This window comes from Mustela lutreola, chromosome 3, assembly GCF_030435805.1.
Source record: "Mustela lutreola isolate mMusLut2 chromosome 3, mMusLut2.pri, whole genome shotgun sequence".
In the NCBI taxonomy this organism is placed as follows: Eukaryota; Metazoa; Chordata; class Mammalia; order Carnivora; family Mustelidae; genus Mustela; species Mustela lutreola.
The window spans coordinates 154,787,177-154,804,135 of record NC_081292.1 but is presented as its reverse complement, the minus strand read 5'-3'; the positions used below and the strand labels follow the sequence as shown (position 1 = coordinate 154,804,135).

Sequence of the window (16,959 nt, the reverse complement as noted above, 5' to 3'; positions counted from 1 at the left end):
CCAATCCTTTACCAATTTCAAGTAATTCATACAATATGGTAAGTGGTCAAAATCCTAGGGGATATTTAATTTATAAAGAATTTCCTAACCTGTATGAATTTCAAATTGTTAAATTGTATATTCTCTTTATGTTTTCTATGCATTTATCCATTCTGGTCATTAACACACTAAGACACACCAGCACATGACAGTTTATGGAATAAATTTCTGCTATGCCACTACTGGACACAAAGCATTCAAACAGATTCTAAGAGAACTGTAAGAATGAATAAAATATAATCTATGCCGTTACTAGATGGTAAAGACTCTACAGTCTAACAGTTGAAGTAGGCAAACACACAACACATCTTATAAGGCAGATAAGAGCTTTAGAAGAATGTTTCTGAAACTTATGGATAGACCCTTACAAATGGAGAAAAATGTCTGGTGAACACATGGGTAGACTGAAATTAATTAAATTATTATATTACTGAAATACATAGAAAAGGTAAAACTATGGATAAGGATAAACTCTTTCTGCTTATTAGATCTAATTCAACATACTACCAAAACATATTTACAAAGTTTGCACATAAAGCTACAAAACTGGGAGTGCCTGGGTGGCCCAGTTGGTTAAGCATTCAACTCTTGATTTTGGCTCATGTCATGATCTTAGGGTTGTGAGACTGAGTGCCCAGTCAGGCTCTGCACTGGGCATGGAGCCTACTTATGATTCTCTCTCTCTCTCTTTCCCTCTGCCTGTAGCCCCATCCCACCTGCACATGCTGTCCCCACCTCTCCCCGCCCCCCCCAAAAAGCCACAAAACTAACAGATTTCAAACTGGTACCATAAGATGTTTTTGCTAAAATGAAAGATTGCTACTTCCCCATTATTTTCCAGTTACATTTTTGTTTGGCATACCTATCTTACAATCTAGTGTTCCCTGGACAATTGAATATTGCCACCATTTCTTTCTACTCAAACTACTAGAGAGCTTTAATTTAGTTCACTCTGATGTCATCTGGCCTTCACTTGGTACAAATGAACTACTTGCACATGTCAAATCTATTATTGTTCTTTTCTTATTAGACTGACATAATTAAATACAATCATAGCCCTGAAAGTTCATGGAAGTAATTGGTTATAAGGTAAGCATCCCAGGTGATAAAAGAATATTCTTGTAAGCTATTGTAGCAAACCCTCTTTCAACAGAGAATGTACTCAGGTCCAACGTAGTGTTGGAGAACACTACTATGACAGAAATAACAAATACCTGAAAGGTAGAAATGATGGGGTATTAATTCCAGCTGCAAGGGGGATCCGTAGGTTTTTGTTTTTGTTTTTTAAGATTTTATTTATTTATTTGACAGAGATCACAAGTATGCAGAGAGGCAGGCAGAAAGAAAGAGGGGGAAGCAGGCTCCCTGCTGAGCAGAGAACCCGATGCGGGGCTCAATCCCAGGACCCTGGAATCATGACCTGAGCTGAAGGCAGCGGCTTTAACCCACTGAGCCACTCAGGTGCCCCGGGATCTGTAGGTTTTACGGAAGAGGTAACATTTGAGGGGAACTGTGACATTTGAGTTTACTGTCAAGTGTGAAAGTTTTATAAAGTTTCCTTTCTATAAGTTCCACACTAAAAATAAGAAAGGACGAGGTAAATATTTTCTGAATTAAAGTGACTTGAAATTTAATTTTGTTGTACATCATTCTCTTCTCTCACAGTTTCTAGAACACCAATGCAGACTTTCAAATTGTTAGTCAAGGAGCAAATAAAATAGAACTATAATCAGCAAAAACTGTTTCAGAGATGAGAGGAAGTTTGATATAGACTGAGCTATGGAATTATGAACTTTGATGAAAGGACTAGAATTTAAAAAATACAACCCTGAAGTATTCAGTAATGAGGCAATAAAGAGACAAAAACCATGAATTTTGTGAATAAAAGTTAAGTAGATTTTCCTGAGATGAAAGCAAATTGGAGAATAAAATTATAAATAAATAGATGGTACAATTTGCATGTGGAAAAGTTTACCTGCACTGTCTTATATTATGATAGAAATATAGCTACTGATGTAATGTTTTTAAAAAGCACTTGAAAAAAATGCATTCCCATAAGGACAGCATCAGGAATATTTGTATTAAACTTAAAAAAATTTTATTTATTTGAGAGTGAGAGCACGTGAGGAAAGGGAAACAAATGGAGAGACTACCCAGCAGACTCTGGGCTGTATTAAACTCACTACTAATTACAGAAAAAAAAAATTAAGAAAGAAAAAAAACCAAAAACCACCAAACCAAAGTAGAAAACTTTCTTTTCTATTCTCTCATGCTTCTATAATTTTTCCTAGACTATGTTAAGATTATTGCCTTTTTCTTTTCTTAAGCATATTTATTAAACAGTAGCTCATTCAGAATTTTTAGGTAAGAACTGATTTTGAAACCAAATGAGCCTGTAACATTGTATACTTCCAATTGTTCAAAGAAGTTTAGTTGGGTCTCTGCAGCATAGTATCATTTATATCTACAGTCTCTCACTGAGAACACAATGCATGGGTTTAGCTCCATCAATGGTATAATGGTGCAACTTTTGCTGGAGAAGCTTTGGCAATGGGAGGTGGAGGGTGTCTTTTTTTAAAGTTTTTATTTATTTATTTGACAAAGAGAGAGATCACAAGTAGGCAGAGAGGCAGGCAGAGAGAGGGGGAAGCAGGCTCCCTGCTGAGCAGAGAGCCCGATGCAGGGCTCGATCACAGGACCCTGAGACCATGACCTGAGCTGAAGGCAGAGGCTTAACCCACTGAGCCACCCAGGTGCCTCAGGGGTGGGGAGGGGGTGTCTTTTATCCAAATATACACATCTGCATTTGGTATTTTAAAAAAGTAGAAAAAAAAAGTCAGTGAATACATGGCAGATTTCTGGAAATGGCTGATTTCTCTACTTTGCAAATAATGACTTATCTGTCAGTAGAATACACTGGGAAAGATACTTTAACTTTTTTGAGTCTCAGTTTAGTCATCTGTAAACTAATAATAAAGGCTCAACTAGAAAGCACCTACCATTTTTAAAAAAATGAATAAAAATTTATTAGTTTTATACTTCCTTTCTAAACACTTCTAGAAAATACATTTTTTTAAAAAATACTTAATGGAAAAACCATGAAAAAGTAAGAATAAATATAAAGAAAAAATATATATATATTATTAAATTGAATTTATGTATAATATTAAAGAACTCTCTGCTAGGTACCTTTGCAAGGGTACTTACCAAACTTCTTGGTAAGTAAACTCCTACAAGATCTAAACTTTAGGCTCATTTATTTCCTGAAATTTTATATTTCAACAGCAACATCCAAAATATTTTCATGGCCTGGAACATACATTCTTTCCAAATCTGTATGCCTATTTCCTCTTTCTGGATTCTCTTCCTTTAAAAAACAAACAAAACTATTTTTATTTGAGCATAGTTGACACAAAATATTACATTAGTTTCAGGTGTACAACATAGTGATTCAACAAGTTTATACATTATGTGACGCTCATCACAAGTATAGCTACCATCTGTCACCATCAACCCTATTATAACATCATTTTCTATATTTCTTATGCTGTGCCTTTCATTCCTGTGACTTATTCATTCCATACTCCCCTCTGGCAACCATCAGTTTGTTCTCTGTATTTATAGGTGTGATATAGCTTTTTCTTTGTTTATTCATTTGTTTTGTTTTTTTACATGAGTGTTTTTTTTTTTTTTTTAAAGATTTTATTTATTTATTTGACAGAGAGAAATTACAAGTACATTGAGAGGCAGGCAGAGAGAGAGAGAAGGAAGCAGGCTCCCTGCTGAGCAGAGAGCCCGATGCGGGACTCGATCCCAGGACCCTGAGATCATGACCTGAGCCGAAGGCAGCGGCTTAACCCACTGAGCCACCCAGGCGCCCTACATGAGTGTTTTAAACATGAGTGAAATCATATGGTATTTGTCTTTCTCAATCTTACTCATTTCATTTAGAATAATACCCTCTAGGTCTATCTATGTTGTCACAAATGGCATGAATACATCCTTTTTATGGCAGCATAATATTCCTGTGTGTGTGTGTGTGTGTGTACTCCTTTTGGAAATGGCTGATTTCTCTACTTCGTGTATACACACACACACAGACACACACACACATTTACCAGATCTTCCTTACCATTCACCTATCAATGGACACTTAGGTTGCTTCCATATCTTGGCTGTTAATAATGCTGCATTAACAAAGGGGTGCATGTATCCTTTGGAATTAGTGTTTTCTTCCAACTCATACTTCAAAAATCTAGCCCAGATGTCATCCTACTCTGTTAAGGTTTAGTTAGTCTCCTTCCCTAGACACAATGAATCATTCCCTTTCCTATTTTTCTCCTAAAATCCAACCTATGAAAGTTATAGCAGAGTTGAGTAAGAGTAAATGAAATATAAACAAACCAAAGACATTTTAACAATGGCATATAATTTGTCAAACTATTTTGGTGTGTCAGGATTAGTTTTAGGCACAAGAGACAGAAAACCTGAAACCAGTGGCTTACAAAAAAATTTTATCTCTTGTGAAAATGTCTATGCTACTTAAAGCAATCTACACATTTAATGCAACCCCTATCAATATCCCATCCATTTATTTCAAAGAAATGGAACAAATAATCCTAAAATGTAGATGGAACCAGAAAAGACCTCGAATAGCCAAAGGAATATTGAAAAAGATGGGGGGCCTGGATGGCTCAGTGGGTTAAAGCTTCTGCTCAGGTCATGATCCCAGGGTCCTGGAATGGAGCCCCTAGTCGGGCTCTCTGCTCAGCAGGGAGTCTGCTTCCTCCTTTCTCTCTGCCTGCCTCTCTGCCTACTTGTGATCTCTGCCTGTCAAATAAATAAAATCCTTAAAAAGAAAGAAAGAAAGCCAGCCAGCGAAAGTTGGTGCATCACAATTCTAGACTTCAAGCTCTATTACAAAGCTGTCATCATCAAGACAGTATGGTACTGGCACAAAACAGACACATAGATCAATGGAACAGAAGAGAGAGCCCAGAAATAGACCCTCAACTCTATGGTCAACTCATCTTTGACAAAGCAGGAAAGAACGTCCAGTGGAAAAAAGACACCCTCTTCAACAAATGGTGTTGGGAAAATTGGTCAGCCACATGCAGAAAAATGAAATTGGACCACTTCCTTACACCACACACAAAAATAGACTCAAAATGGATGAAGCACCTCAATGTGAGAAAGGAATCCATCAAAATCCTTGAGGAGAACACGGGCAGCAACCTCTTCGACTTCAGCCACAGCAACGTCTTCTCAGGAACATCACCAAAGGCAAGGGAAGCAAGGCCAAAAATGAACTATTGGGACTTCATTAAGATCAAAAGCTTTTGCACAGCAAAGGAAACAGTTAACAAAACCAAAAGACAACTGACAGAATGGGAGAAGATATTTGCAAACGACATATCAGATAAAGGGGTAGTATCCAAAATCTATAAAGAGCTTAGCTAACTCAACACCCAAAGAACAAATAATCCAATCAAGAAATGGGCAGAGGACATGAGCAGACATTTCTGCAAAGAAGACATCCAGATGGCCAACAGACACGTGAAAAAGTGCTCCACATCACTCGGCATCAGGGAAATACAAATCAGAACCACAATGAGATACCACCTCACACCAGTCAGAATGGCTAAAATTAACAAGTCAGGAAATGACAGATGCTGGCGAGGATGTGGAGAAAGGGGAACCCTCCTACATGGTTGAAGGGAATGCAAGCTGGTACAACCACTCTGGAAAACAGCATGAGGGTTCCTCAAAAAGTTGAAAATAGGGCTAACCTATGACCCAGCAATTGCACTACTGGGTATTTACCCTAAAGATACAAACGTAGTGATCTGAAGGGGCACATGCACCCGAATGTTTATAGCAGCAATGTCCAAAATAGCCAAGCTATGGAAAGAATCTAGATGTCCATCAACAGATATATGGATAAAGAAGATGTGGTACACACACACACACACACACACACACACAATGGAATACTATGCAGCCATCAAAAGAAATGAAATCTTGCCATTTGCGATGATGTAGATGGAACTAGAGGGTATTATGGTTAGCGAAATAAGTCAATTAGAGAAGACAACTATCATATGATCTCCCTGATATGAGGAAGTAGAGATGCAATGTGGGGGGTTTGGGGAGTAGGAAAAGAATAAATGAAACAAGATGTGATCGGGTGGGAGACAAACCATAAGAGACTCTTAATCTCACAAAGCAAACTTTGTGAGCAAATGGGGGAGGGGGGAAGGGAGAGGATGGGTGGTTACAGACATTGGGGAGTGTATGTGTTATGGTGAGTGCTGTGAAGTCTGTAAACCTGGTGATTCACAGACCTGTACCCCTGGGGCTAATAATACATTATATGTTTATTTGAAAAATGAAAAAATTATTTAAAAAAAGAAAAATTTAAAAAACTAAACAAATAGAACATTTATGTAATCATTGTAAATAACTGACAAAACTAAGGGGCTTGGTTTTTTTTATTTGTTTGTTTTTTTGGTTTTCTTCATGTAGAAGTATAAAAAGAACAAATTAGCAAAGCAGAAATAATAAAATTGGTTATTAAATTCACACACTATTGCATCCATTTCATTCAATGAACCCATTATTTGTGTTAGTTATACATCATAGATATTGTACGAGATGTATAAAACAATAAATGCTTCTTTTGAGTTATACTCCTATAGAGAGTATTTAAATCAATAAATACACTTATTTCTGAAAAGAAAAAAAAAGTTTATCTCTGTCATATCAAGGAAGTCCAGATGCAGGCACCAGTGCGGATATAGACAAGGTAACATCCTGAAGATATTAGAGACTTTCTCTTTTATTTCTTGCCCATTCTTGGTTTGGGGTTTCCACTCATTTCCAGTTACCATGTCCACATTTCAGCCAGTAAGGAAGAATGGGGGAAAAAGAGGGAATACAACCTTTCCCTTAAGTTGTATATAGTACTTCTGCTTATTTATCTCTAGCCAGACCTTAGTCCCATGATCACATCTAGATTCAAGGGAAGCTGGGAAATATTTTTACTCCAGGTATTGATATGCTAGGAAAGAATTAGTGGATGGGGAAAATCAACATTAAGGGACAACCATCAGTCACTATGACACTTCATTACATCTTATCTGTGGTCGATAGCCAACATTTTAAATTTGCTATCTACTTCCAATATTTCTAGTAGTGTGTACATTGTAAAGTGGTCTAATAATTCCTTCTAAATTTCAATTCTTAATCATTTTAAAGATTTATTTATTTATTTGACCCAGAGAGAATGAGAGAGAGTGAGAGAGAACACAAGCAGGGTAAGAGGCAGAGGGAAAGGGAGAAGCAGGCTCCCCATGGAGCAGGGAACCAGATGCAGGACTCAATCCCAGGACCCTGAGATCATGACCTGAGCTGAAGGCAGAGGCTTTAACCCACTGAGCCACTCAGGTGCTCCTTTTCTGCCTTTAAAACAAACAAACTAACAAACAAAACTTTAATTATTTGCTTTTAAGTGATCTCTCTGTCCAACGTGGCAGTTGAACTCAAGACCCCAAGATAAAAAGTTGCACACTCTACTGACTGAGCCACTCAGGGGACCCTAAATTTCAATTTTTAAGTGAAATATTTCTGTTGGTAGAGATGAGTCTCTATAAAATATAAGTAATATTTACAATAAAATTACAAAGGGTAAAAGGAATATTAATAAAACCAGAAAAGGCTTGGGGCACCTGGGTGGTTCAGTTATTAAGCATCCAATTCTTGATTTCAGCTCAGGTCATGATCTCAGGGTTGTAAGACTGGCCCCCATCAGGCTCCACACTGGGCATGGAGCCTGCTTAAGATTCCCTCTCTCTGTCCCTCTGTCCATACCCCTGCTTGTGCACATATGTTAAGTACTCTCTCTCTCTCTCTCTTTAAAAACAAAAACAGAACAAAGCAAAACAAAATGAGAAAAGGCCATTTTATTTTCCAACTTGCTCTGTAATATTATTAAAATATATATTAAAAAGTTAAATCATAATATTTAAAAGTATAGCTAGTATAGTAATGAAATTACACACTAATAAACTGCGTTTAAGTGAAATTGCTTAAATATTCTCAAAGAAGACAAAGAATCTGGAAAGATTTGAGAATAAAAAAAATCTATGAGTTATTTTATAATACTTCCTATAAATGCTATTCAGAGATTTTTATTTACTTAATTAATTTATTTTAATTTCTTAAAAGTTTTCTTTATTTGAGAGAGGGAAGAAGCAAGAAAGCACAAGCAGGGGGAGAGGAAGATAGAGAGGGAGAACCAAGCAACCCACTAAGCAGGGAGCCTGACATGGGCCTTGACCCAAGGACCCAATCCCAGGACCCAGAGATCATGACCTAAGCCAAAGGCAGATAATTTGACTGAGCTCTCTAAACCCCAATGCTGTTTAGAGATTTTTAATCAAGTAGATGCGATCACAAAACCATACTAAAAATTATGGTAGAATAAAGCAAAATCAGGTTAAGCTAAGATCTCACCCTATGTGACTTGAGAAAAGTAACTTTACAAGTGATGGTATCATCATCTACAATGATGATACAATGAGTGGTCAAGAGAATTTAGTATGTATCTGCCTCTGTACTATGCTTTATAAACATGATGTCATTTAACATTCACAGCACTCCTAGAGATATAAATATTATCTCTGCTTTAGAGAGGAAAAAATGGATCTTAGACTATGTAATGGACTCAAGATCACAACCTTTAAACAAAGGTTTTTCTGACCTCAGTTCATGTTCTTAACACATATTACCTCCCTTTCAACTCTCTGGACCTTGATTTTTTCATCTGTTGTATAAGGGGAATGCAGCACAATCTGAGCCATTCTAAAGTTCATTCTAGCCTTTTAGGATCTTAATATTCTACTGAGGTCTAACTCTTTCCCTAAATAAAAGCACCTTGTATCAAAAGATCTAATCAGTCTCCTTGCTGGAATTCATATATCGATTAAGTTATCATAAACATATGTAATGTAGGAGTACCTGGGTGGCTCAGTTGGTTAAGCCTCTGCCTTCGGCTCAGGTCATGATCCCAGCATCCTGGGATCGAGCCCTGCATTGGGCTCTCTGCTCAGCGGGGAGCCTGCTTCCCCCCATCTCTCTGCCTGCCTCTCTGCCTACTTGTGATCTCTGTCAAATAAATAAATATCAATCTTTAAAAATATATGTAATGTAGAAAGTAGAAATTCATTTACTGAAACTTACAGACAAAAGGGCCACAATGTGTGAATAAGGTAAATTTGGATGTTTGGGGTGTATCCCTGACATTTACACCTGATTTCATCTCCCTTCTTGTATGTGCGAAGGAGCCATATATAAGAGGGAAGAAAGTTGAAACGCATTATATTTAAATCTTGCATAGCAATCCTTTTAAATGTAAGTAACATCATTTTACAGGTGAAGATACTGAAGTACAAAGAGGTTCACTTGCTATGGGTCACATACCTGGTATAAGTGGCATCAATACTTGAACTTTCTCTAGTTCTTTTTAAAATAACGGTGTGGGGGTGGGCAGGGAACACCTCGGTGGCTCAGTCGGTTAAATATTTGCCTTCTCTGCTCAGTCAAAAGCCTGCATCTCCCCCTACCCCTGCATCTCCTCCTGATGTCTCTCTCTCTCTCTCCCTGTCTGTCAAATAAATAAATAAAATCTTTTAAAAATAACAAAAATTTAAAAATTAAAAATTAAAAATTTTTAAAGATTTATTTATTTATTTTAGAGAAAGAGTGAGGAGGGGAAGGGCAGAGGGAGAGAGAAAGAATCTTGAGCTGACTCCCTGCTGAGCATGGAGCCCAACAAGGGGCTAGACCCTGAGATCATGACTAGAACTAAAATCAAGAGTCAGATGCTTAACCAACTGAGATACCCAGAAGCCCCAAGCTCTCTTTAGTTCTAAAACATACATTCTTTCCCATCTAACTTGCTTCCTATGGTTCACCTTTTGGATATTCATGTATTAATATCCTTATTTTAATTTTTTTTTTTTTTTTTTTTTTTTTTTTTTTTTTTTAAAGATTTATTTATTTATTTATTTGACAGAGAGAAATCACAAGTAGATGGAGAGGCAGGCAGAGAGAGAGAGAGAGGGAAGCAGGCTCCCCGCTGAGCAGAGAGCCCGATGCGGGACTCGATCCCAGGGCCCTGAGATCATGACCTGAGCCGAAGGCAGCGGCTTAACCCACTGAGCCACCCAGGCGCCCCTAATTTTTATATAGAAAAACTAAAGATGCTAATTAATTGAGCTCTTTTGGGGGTATTTATGATTACCAGCAAACATTGGTTGAATGCTCATTTGCTTAGCACAGTGAAAAATAAATATTAAAATACATAAAATATAAGAAAATATATGTTACCAGTAACATAGGAATAATAAAAATTAAGCATTAAGAAACTACTAGGGAAAGAGGATCATTTTCCATTAGGATGCTTAGGGAAGGCCTCAAAGAATGATTACATGTTGACAGGTTATTAGAGGAGAGTTCTGAGTTCATCAGAAAAAACTAAAAGCCTAAAATAGAAAAATGATATTCTACAGAGAGGAGCCTAATTGGCTAAGCTGGTAGAGCATTTACCTCTTGATCTTGATCTTGATCTTGATTTTATAATACACAAAGACTCATTACAGCTTCAGCTCTGAAACAATCTATAATATCCTCCCCCCACCCAGCCACAATATTCTACTCTTTCAGCTATTACTTTATCATCTCAATTTATCAGCTTATCTACTTCTGACTAGTCCCTTAACCTCCATTTCCTCTGACCAGCCCTTTCCTGGTCTCACTTTATTTCTGCCCCATGGTCAATGCTTGACCTACTCTCTCCACAGTCCCCTCAATGGGAATCAGTGTTGAAATCTACCCTCTTCTCTTGGCTCAAGGGGCTGGAGAAGGCCTCATAGCCCTAATATTATTACAAATTAAGGGTTTTTACTATCAGTCACTTATGAATATCTCAAATGAATACTTCTTAGTCTTTCCCTTATATTATATCAGATAATATTGGATACTACCTCTCTTACTGAAATTCTTGAATTTAGAACACTTGCAATTACATACTCTCTTAATGTTACCCTAAAAATGTACAGCAAGAGCCAGCATTTTCAAATTAAAAATCATTTTCATCCAATGCCAATGTTAACCTCCTTGACTGAAATGTACTCAACACTAAGCAGAAGGTTATTATAGAAATACATTAATATTTTGTTGTAAAATATTCAGTTAGGGCAATAAAGTTCTGATTAAGGAAAAAACAAACAAGCAAAGAGCTGCATATCAGAGATAGCTAATGTGATGCCTTAGGAAAATGAATGAATAGGAGATAAACATCTGAGCATATGTATACTTGATGATAAAACGCTTAAAAATACAATAAAAGTTCTCTCCAAGCTTAAAAAAGTAGACCAGGTTTTTTTAAAGTTTTTTAGAAAAATGTTAAAATACAAATATAAATATTATGAATTTATGTTTCTGATAATTACTGTTTATATAATTAATGAACAATTAGAACAGGATTAAAGAAACAGATTGAGTAAATAATTCAAATTTATTTGTGTTATTTAAAAGAATTTTCCAAAAATAATATTTTTTTACTATTTAGTAATTTTATAATAATGTGGATCAAGACCTTGGACACAGTTTTTTCTTTAAGAAATGTTATTTCCTTATCCTTTTATATAGTAGAGATTAATACTTTAAAATAAAGAGAAGTATCAGTTACTTATGAGAACTATCTCTTTTCAACAACTCTCCATATTTGGAAGACTCTCTATAAATCATTTAAATATCAATGAAAAATTTAAGCAAGCTTAAGAATCCTTTCAAGGCTGTTTACAGTCTTTTCTTAATAAGTGATTACAATCTCAAGTAATTTTATCTTTGTAAATTTTTTCCTAATATGGAGTTATCTTAAATGTTCTGTTATTTTTTAGTAAAGACAGAAATTTTTAAAATAGGATGTTCAGATGATTCACACTGAAATACATTAATATAATTAAGCATATAATTTCAGTTATAAATTAAAAGTAATTTTTCATTTTAAATGCTTTTAAATAATTTAAAGCAATTTTCTTAGTACTTAAAATACTAACTAGAAGTATGAGATGTGTTTCATTGAAAATATAAACATTTAATTGTTTGCTGAAAGAAAGAATAAAATTATAAATATTTTCCAACCCTATACTCATTCTGGAGAAAACATCCTTAAAAGATTAATTATCATTTTGTTCTTACTGTGATCAATGTGGTCAATCTTGTGACATCACTGTTGAGAAATCTGCAATAGGAAAACAGAAATAGCATTTAGCTGAATCATATTTACGTAAGTAATTTCAGAAACTAAAATATTTGTTTAGAATTTTTGTCTTTCTTGATGCCAAAAGTCAATCTAAAGATGTCAGGAAAGTTACAACTGATGTGACAGAAATAAAGCATGAGGCACTTCAGGTTCTTGTTGATGGGTCATTACTTATTATAGCATGACAGATTATGTTTTGTTTATAATCAGCAACACCCCATGATTAACATAACATAACATAACATAACATATCAGTAAATAAGCTATAGGACTTTTGGGTTGCTTTTTTATTTCAAATATTTACTAAGAAGAGAATCACTGTGTCTCAAATATACTACAAACAAGAGGCAGGTCCTTTTTATAGATGACTTTTTCTCTGTGATCAGATTAGTAGTTCATCTTAAGGCTAGAATGTGATCAATTTATTATCAATTAATAGAAGAAATGGCCTTGGGCTCATTCTTATGAAGAGATACAAAACTAGTAAAGATTGAAAATATCACTGGGAAGGAACTATACGCAATAAGCCCAAGGGAACTTAGAAGTTAAACTATTTACTGAACTATGGAGAGCTTAGAGTTCTTACCCCTATAAAATCTAAGCTTTTTTGAAATTTCTCAATTAACAAGGCATGACTTAAGGTAAACTTTTAAATGTTTTATGTTTTAATATTATGGTGTTTTAATATTCATAATGGGCCTTCATATATTATTTCATCAAATCCTCATAACAATTCATGGAAATAGATGTTAGAGAGCTTACATGACTTGTCCAAGCATAGAGAACTGAGTTTTCCTTGGTTCCTTTTTTATCTCACACCTTTCAGCCATTCCATTCTGCCAACACACATTTTACCCTGTATTTCCAAAGACCTGCCTTCAAGTAGTTACTTTCTATCATTATGTTCTCAACTTAAATCAATATAAAAAAGTCTTGTGGGACACCTGGATAGCTTGGTCAGTAGAGCATTTGACTCTTGGTTTCATGTGACACTTCATTTCAGGATTTTGAGTCCAAGCCCCAGGTTGCACGCACACACACACACACGCACACACACTATAAAGCCCTGTGATGATAAAATGTCAATACAAAAAGTCTTATGAAAGAAGCAATTATACTTTTTATAAAACTCTGTTATTCAAAAAGGTATTAAAGTTTTTTAAAATAGTTACATTCAAACAATATTTGTGACTGAATAAAAAAATAAAAATAAATGTTCCATTTTATTTTTTTGAAAAAAAAAATACAAGGTAATTAAGACTATATGTATAGCTAAAACTGCACACTATTTTTAAAGCTCTAAAACTAATAGCATAAAAAACTAGTAAAAGCATTCCTTCATCATGGTAACAATTTTTACACATGGCTTACTGGTATGTGCAAATGCATAAGAAAAAAACACATGAAATTAAAACGACACTAGATAAAGCCAGACAAATCTTAAATCTTCTCATAAAAATCTTAAGTGGCTTTTACAAGGAAAGGTAATTCTTTAAAATCATCTTGAAACTGGGAAATATATTCAAATTACACATATAAAAAGTAATATTACATTTTATGAAAACATAATTCAACTAATATATTGGTTATGTGCTATTTCCTTACAAGTTACCATTTCAGTAAATATGCACAGGAAAAATCTCAACTATATTTATACTTAGAAAACACCTACCAGTGTTAAGCTGTGAGATAAATCAAGACATACAATTATATAAGCAATCTTTCAGTAATTAACATATAACTATCTTTATTTTTCCTCTTCTTCTGACCCAAAACAGAAAGTTTTTCCTTATGTAACTGGTTTTAACATACACCATTAAAGTCTCAACATACACAAAGTAAGGATGCCTATCCCTACCTGGCTTATTGAAAAGAATCATAGGAATAAATGAGTAGAAGACCTACTTTTTCTCACCTCACTCACATTTGAACATAGAAATATATGTTGCTTGGGGTACCAGGGTGGCTCAGTGAGTTAAGCCTCTGACTTTGGTTCAGGTCATGGTCTCAGGGTCCTGGGACTGAGCCCCACATCAGGCCTTTTCTGAGCAGGGAGCCTGCTTCCCCCTCTCCCTCTGCCTGCCTCTCTGCCTACTTGTAATCTCTATCTCTCTGTCAAATAAATAAATAAAAAATCTTAAAAAACAACAAAAAAGAAATATATGCTGCTTAATTCTAAAATTCATTTAAATAGTCATTAAATATTTAATCATTCATTTATATATCAGTTTAATGTTTTTGCTGTGTTTGTACTTTCCAAGGTGTAATTATACAATAAAAAAATTTCCATTAAAAAATCTATTTTCTATTACATAAGAAAAATAATCTCACAGGGGCACCCGGGTGGTACGGTTGGTTGAGCAACTAACTCTTGGTTTCAGCTCAGGTTGTGGACTCAGAATGGTGGGACAGAGCCATGTGACAGGACTGCAGAGTCTGTGGAAGTTTCTGATTCACCCTTTGCCCCTCCCACCCCTCACTCCACACAAACACGTGCTTGCGCTAGCTCTCTCCTTCTCTCTCAAATAAATAGATAAATCTAAAGAAAGAAAGAAAGAAAGAAAGAAAGAAAGAAAGAAAGAAAGAAAGAAAAAGAAAGAAAGAAAGAAAGAAAGAAAGAAAGAAAGAAAAAGAAAGAAAGAAAGAAAGAAAGAAAGAAAGAAAGAAAGAAAGAAAGAAAACCTCACAAATCATACACAACTTTAGGCTGTTTCGGTATTGGCAGTCTTAGACTGCAAACATTCTATCAGTCTCTCGTTAAAGATTCACAACTAGGGATCCCTCGGTGACTCAGTCAGTTAAGCACCTGCCTTCCACTCAGGTCATGATTCCAGGATCGGGGAATCGAGTCCCAGATTTGGCTCCTTGCTCAGCAGGGAGCCTATTTCTTCCTCTGCCTGCTGCTCCTCCTGCTTGTGCACGCTCTCTCTCAATAAAGTCTTTTTTTTTTTTTTTTTAAAGATTTTATTTATTTATTTGAGAGACAGAGATCACAAGAAGGCAGAGAGGCAGGCAGAGAGAGGAAGGGAAGCAGGCTCCCTGCTGAGCGGAGAGCCCGATGCGGGGCTTGATCCCAGGACCCTGGGATCATGACCTGAGCTGAAGGCAGAGGCTTTAACTCACTGAGCCACCCAGGCGCCCCAATAAGGTCTTTTATTAAAAAAAGAAAAAAAGAAAGATATTTTGGCATACATTTTTAAGATTTAATAAAGACTTTTTAAAACTTTAAACATGCTTCTATCCTCACCTAGTTATTTCAAATCCTGACCATTAATATTTTTAATTAGAGAAATTATTTGATAGAAAAAAAATCACTGAGTCTGATAAGCAATATTTCTTTTTTATAGGAGGGAAGTAGAAAATACCTGTAAATATTAGGAAACTACTGGGGAAAGTGCTAAAATTGTGATCTACCACCAATGGAATGCCCTATTCAGTGCCATGCAATGGAACTTTTGGCAATAATGGGAATGTTCAGTCTCACCTGTTCAATACCTAGCCCACAGCCAAATGCTGCTTTGAGCACTTGTAATCTTGTTTCTGTGACTAAGCAACTGACTTTTAAATGTTAATTAATTTTAGTTATTTTAATTTAGATTTAAATAGCCACTGGTAGATAGTGGATACCATATTAGAAAAACTAGGCAATTCTGATACCATACCAGGATTGAACTGTAAATGATACTCCTAAAAATTTGAAAATGTTTTTCTCTAATTTTTAGAAGTGAAAAACAAAAACAAAAACAAAAAAAACCACACCTTAACTGTGTTGAAGAGGTTATGTTCATTTCAGAAAAATTGTTCCAAATTTGGAAAGGAATTATTTTATCTTTGAATAACTTTTAAGTTAATGTTTGCTGGGAGAAAGAGATTTACTTTACCATGCTTAAGGTATCACAGGGTTTATATGGAAATAGTTGTGGGTTTTAGAGAACTGAGATCTAAACCTTTTGAGACTGATTGCATTTACATTGTCTGCTATTTAAAAGTTCCAGTTGGGGGCGCCTGGTCATGATCCCAGGGTCCTGGGATCGAGCCCCACATCAGTTTCCCTGCTCAGCAGGGAGCCTGCTTCTCCCTCTCCCGCTCCCCCTGCTTGTGTTCCCTCTCGCTGTATCTCTCTCTGTCAAATAAATAAATAAAATCTTTAAAAAACAAATAAGCAAAAATAAATAAATAAATAAAAGTTTCAGGGGGCACCTGAGTGACCCAGCCGGTTGAGTGTTGGACTCTGGGTTTCAGCTCCTGGGTCATGAGACAGAGCCCTGCATCAGGCTCCAAGCTCAGCAGAAGTCAGCTTGAAGAATCTCTCCCTCTGTACCTCCCTCCACTCAAGCACACTATGTCTCTCTCTCAAATAAATAAATAAATCTTTAAAAATATAAAAGTTTCAATTTGCTTTACTTTGTGAGGCTGGATAGAACATGTACCATTATGACTAAAACATCAATAGAAGATAGGGAAAAAAGAAGAAATTTATTTTAATAACAACTTCGATAGTCCTGATCCTTACGAGCCTCTTGCTATCAACTGTTTTCCCTTTCTTATTATATTTTAAGAAAAAAAGACGTGCAAGCTTTAATAGCAAGACA

At 35.6% G+C, this 16,959-nt stretch overlaps 1 protein-coding gene across 2 annotated transcripts in view; it reads right to left on the bottom strand.

Annotated features, from left to right (window-relative positions):
- BAZ2B (bromodomain adjacent to zinc finger domain 2B) overlaps positions 1–16,959 on the bottom strand; it is a 317,972-nt gene that overhangs the window by 229,675 nt on the left and 71,338 nt on the right. For both annotated transcript variants that reach the window (XM_059167217.1, XM_059167218.1), the window contains one exon: positions 12,304–12,346. The gene's annotated coding sequence lies outside the window, so the exon portion shown is untranslated. The remainder of the gene's footprint in view (positions 1–12,303; positions 12,347–16,959) is intronic.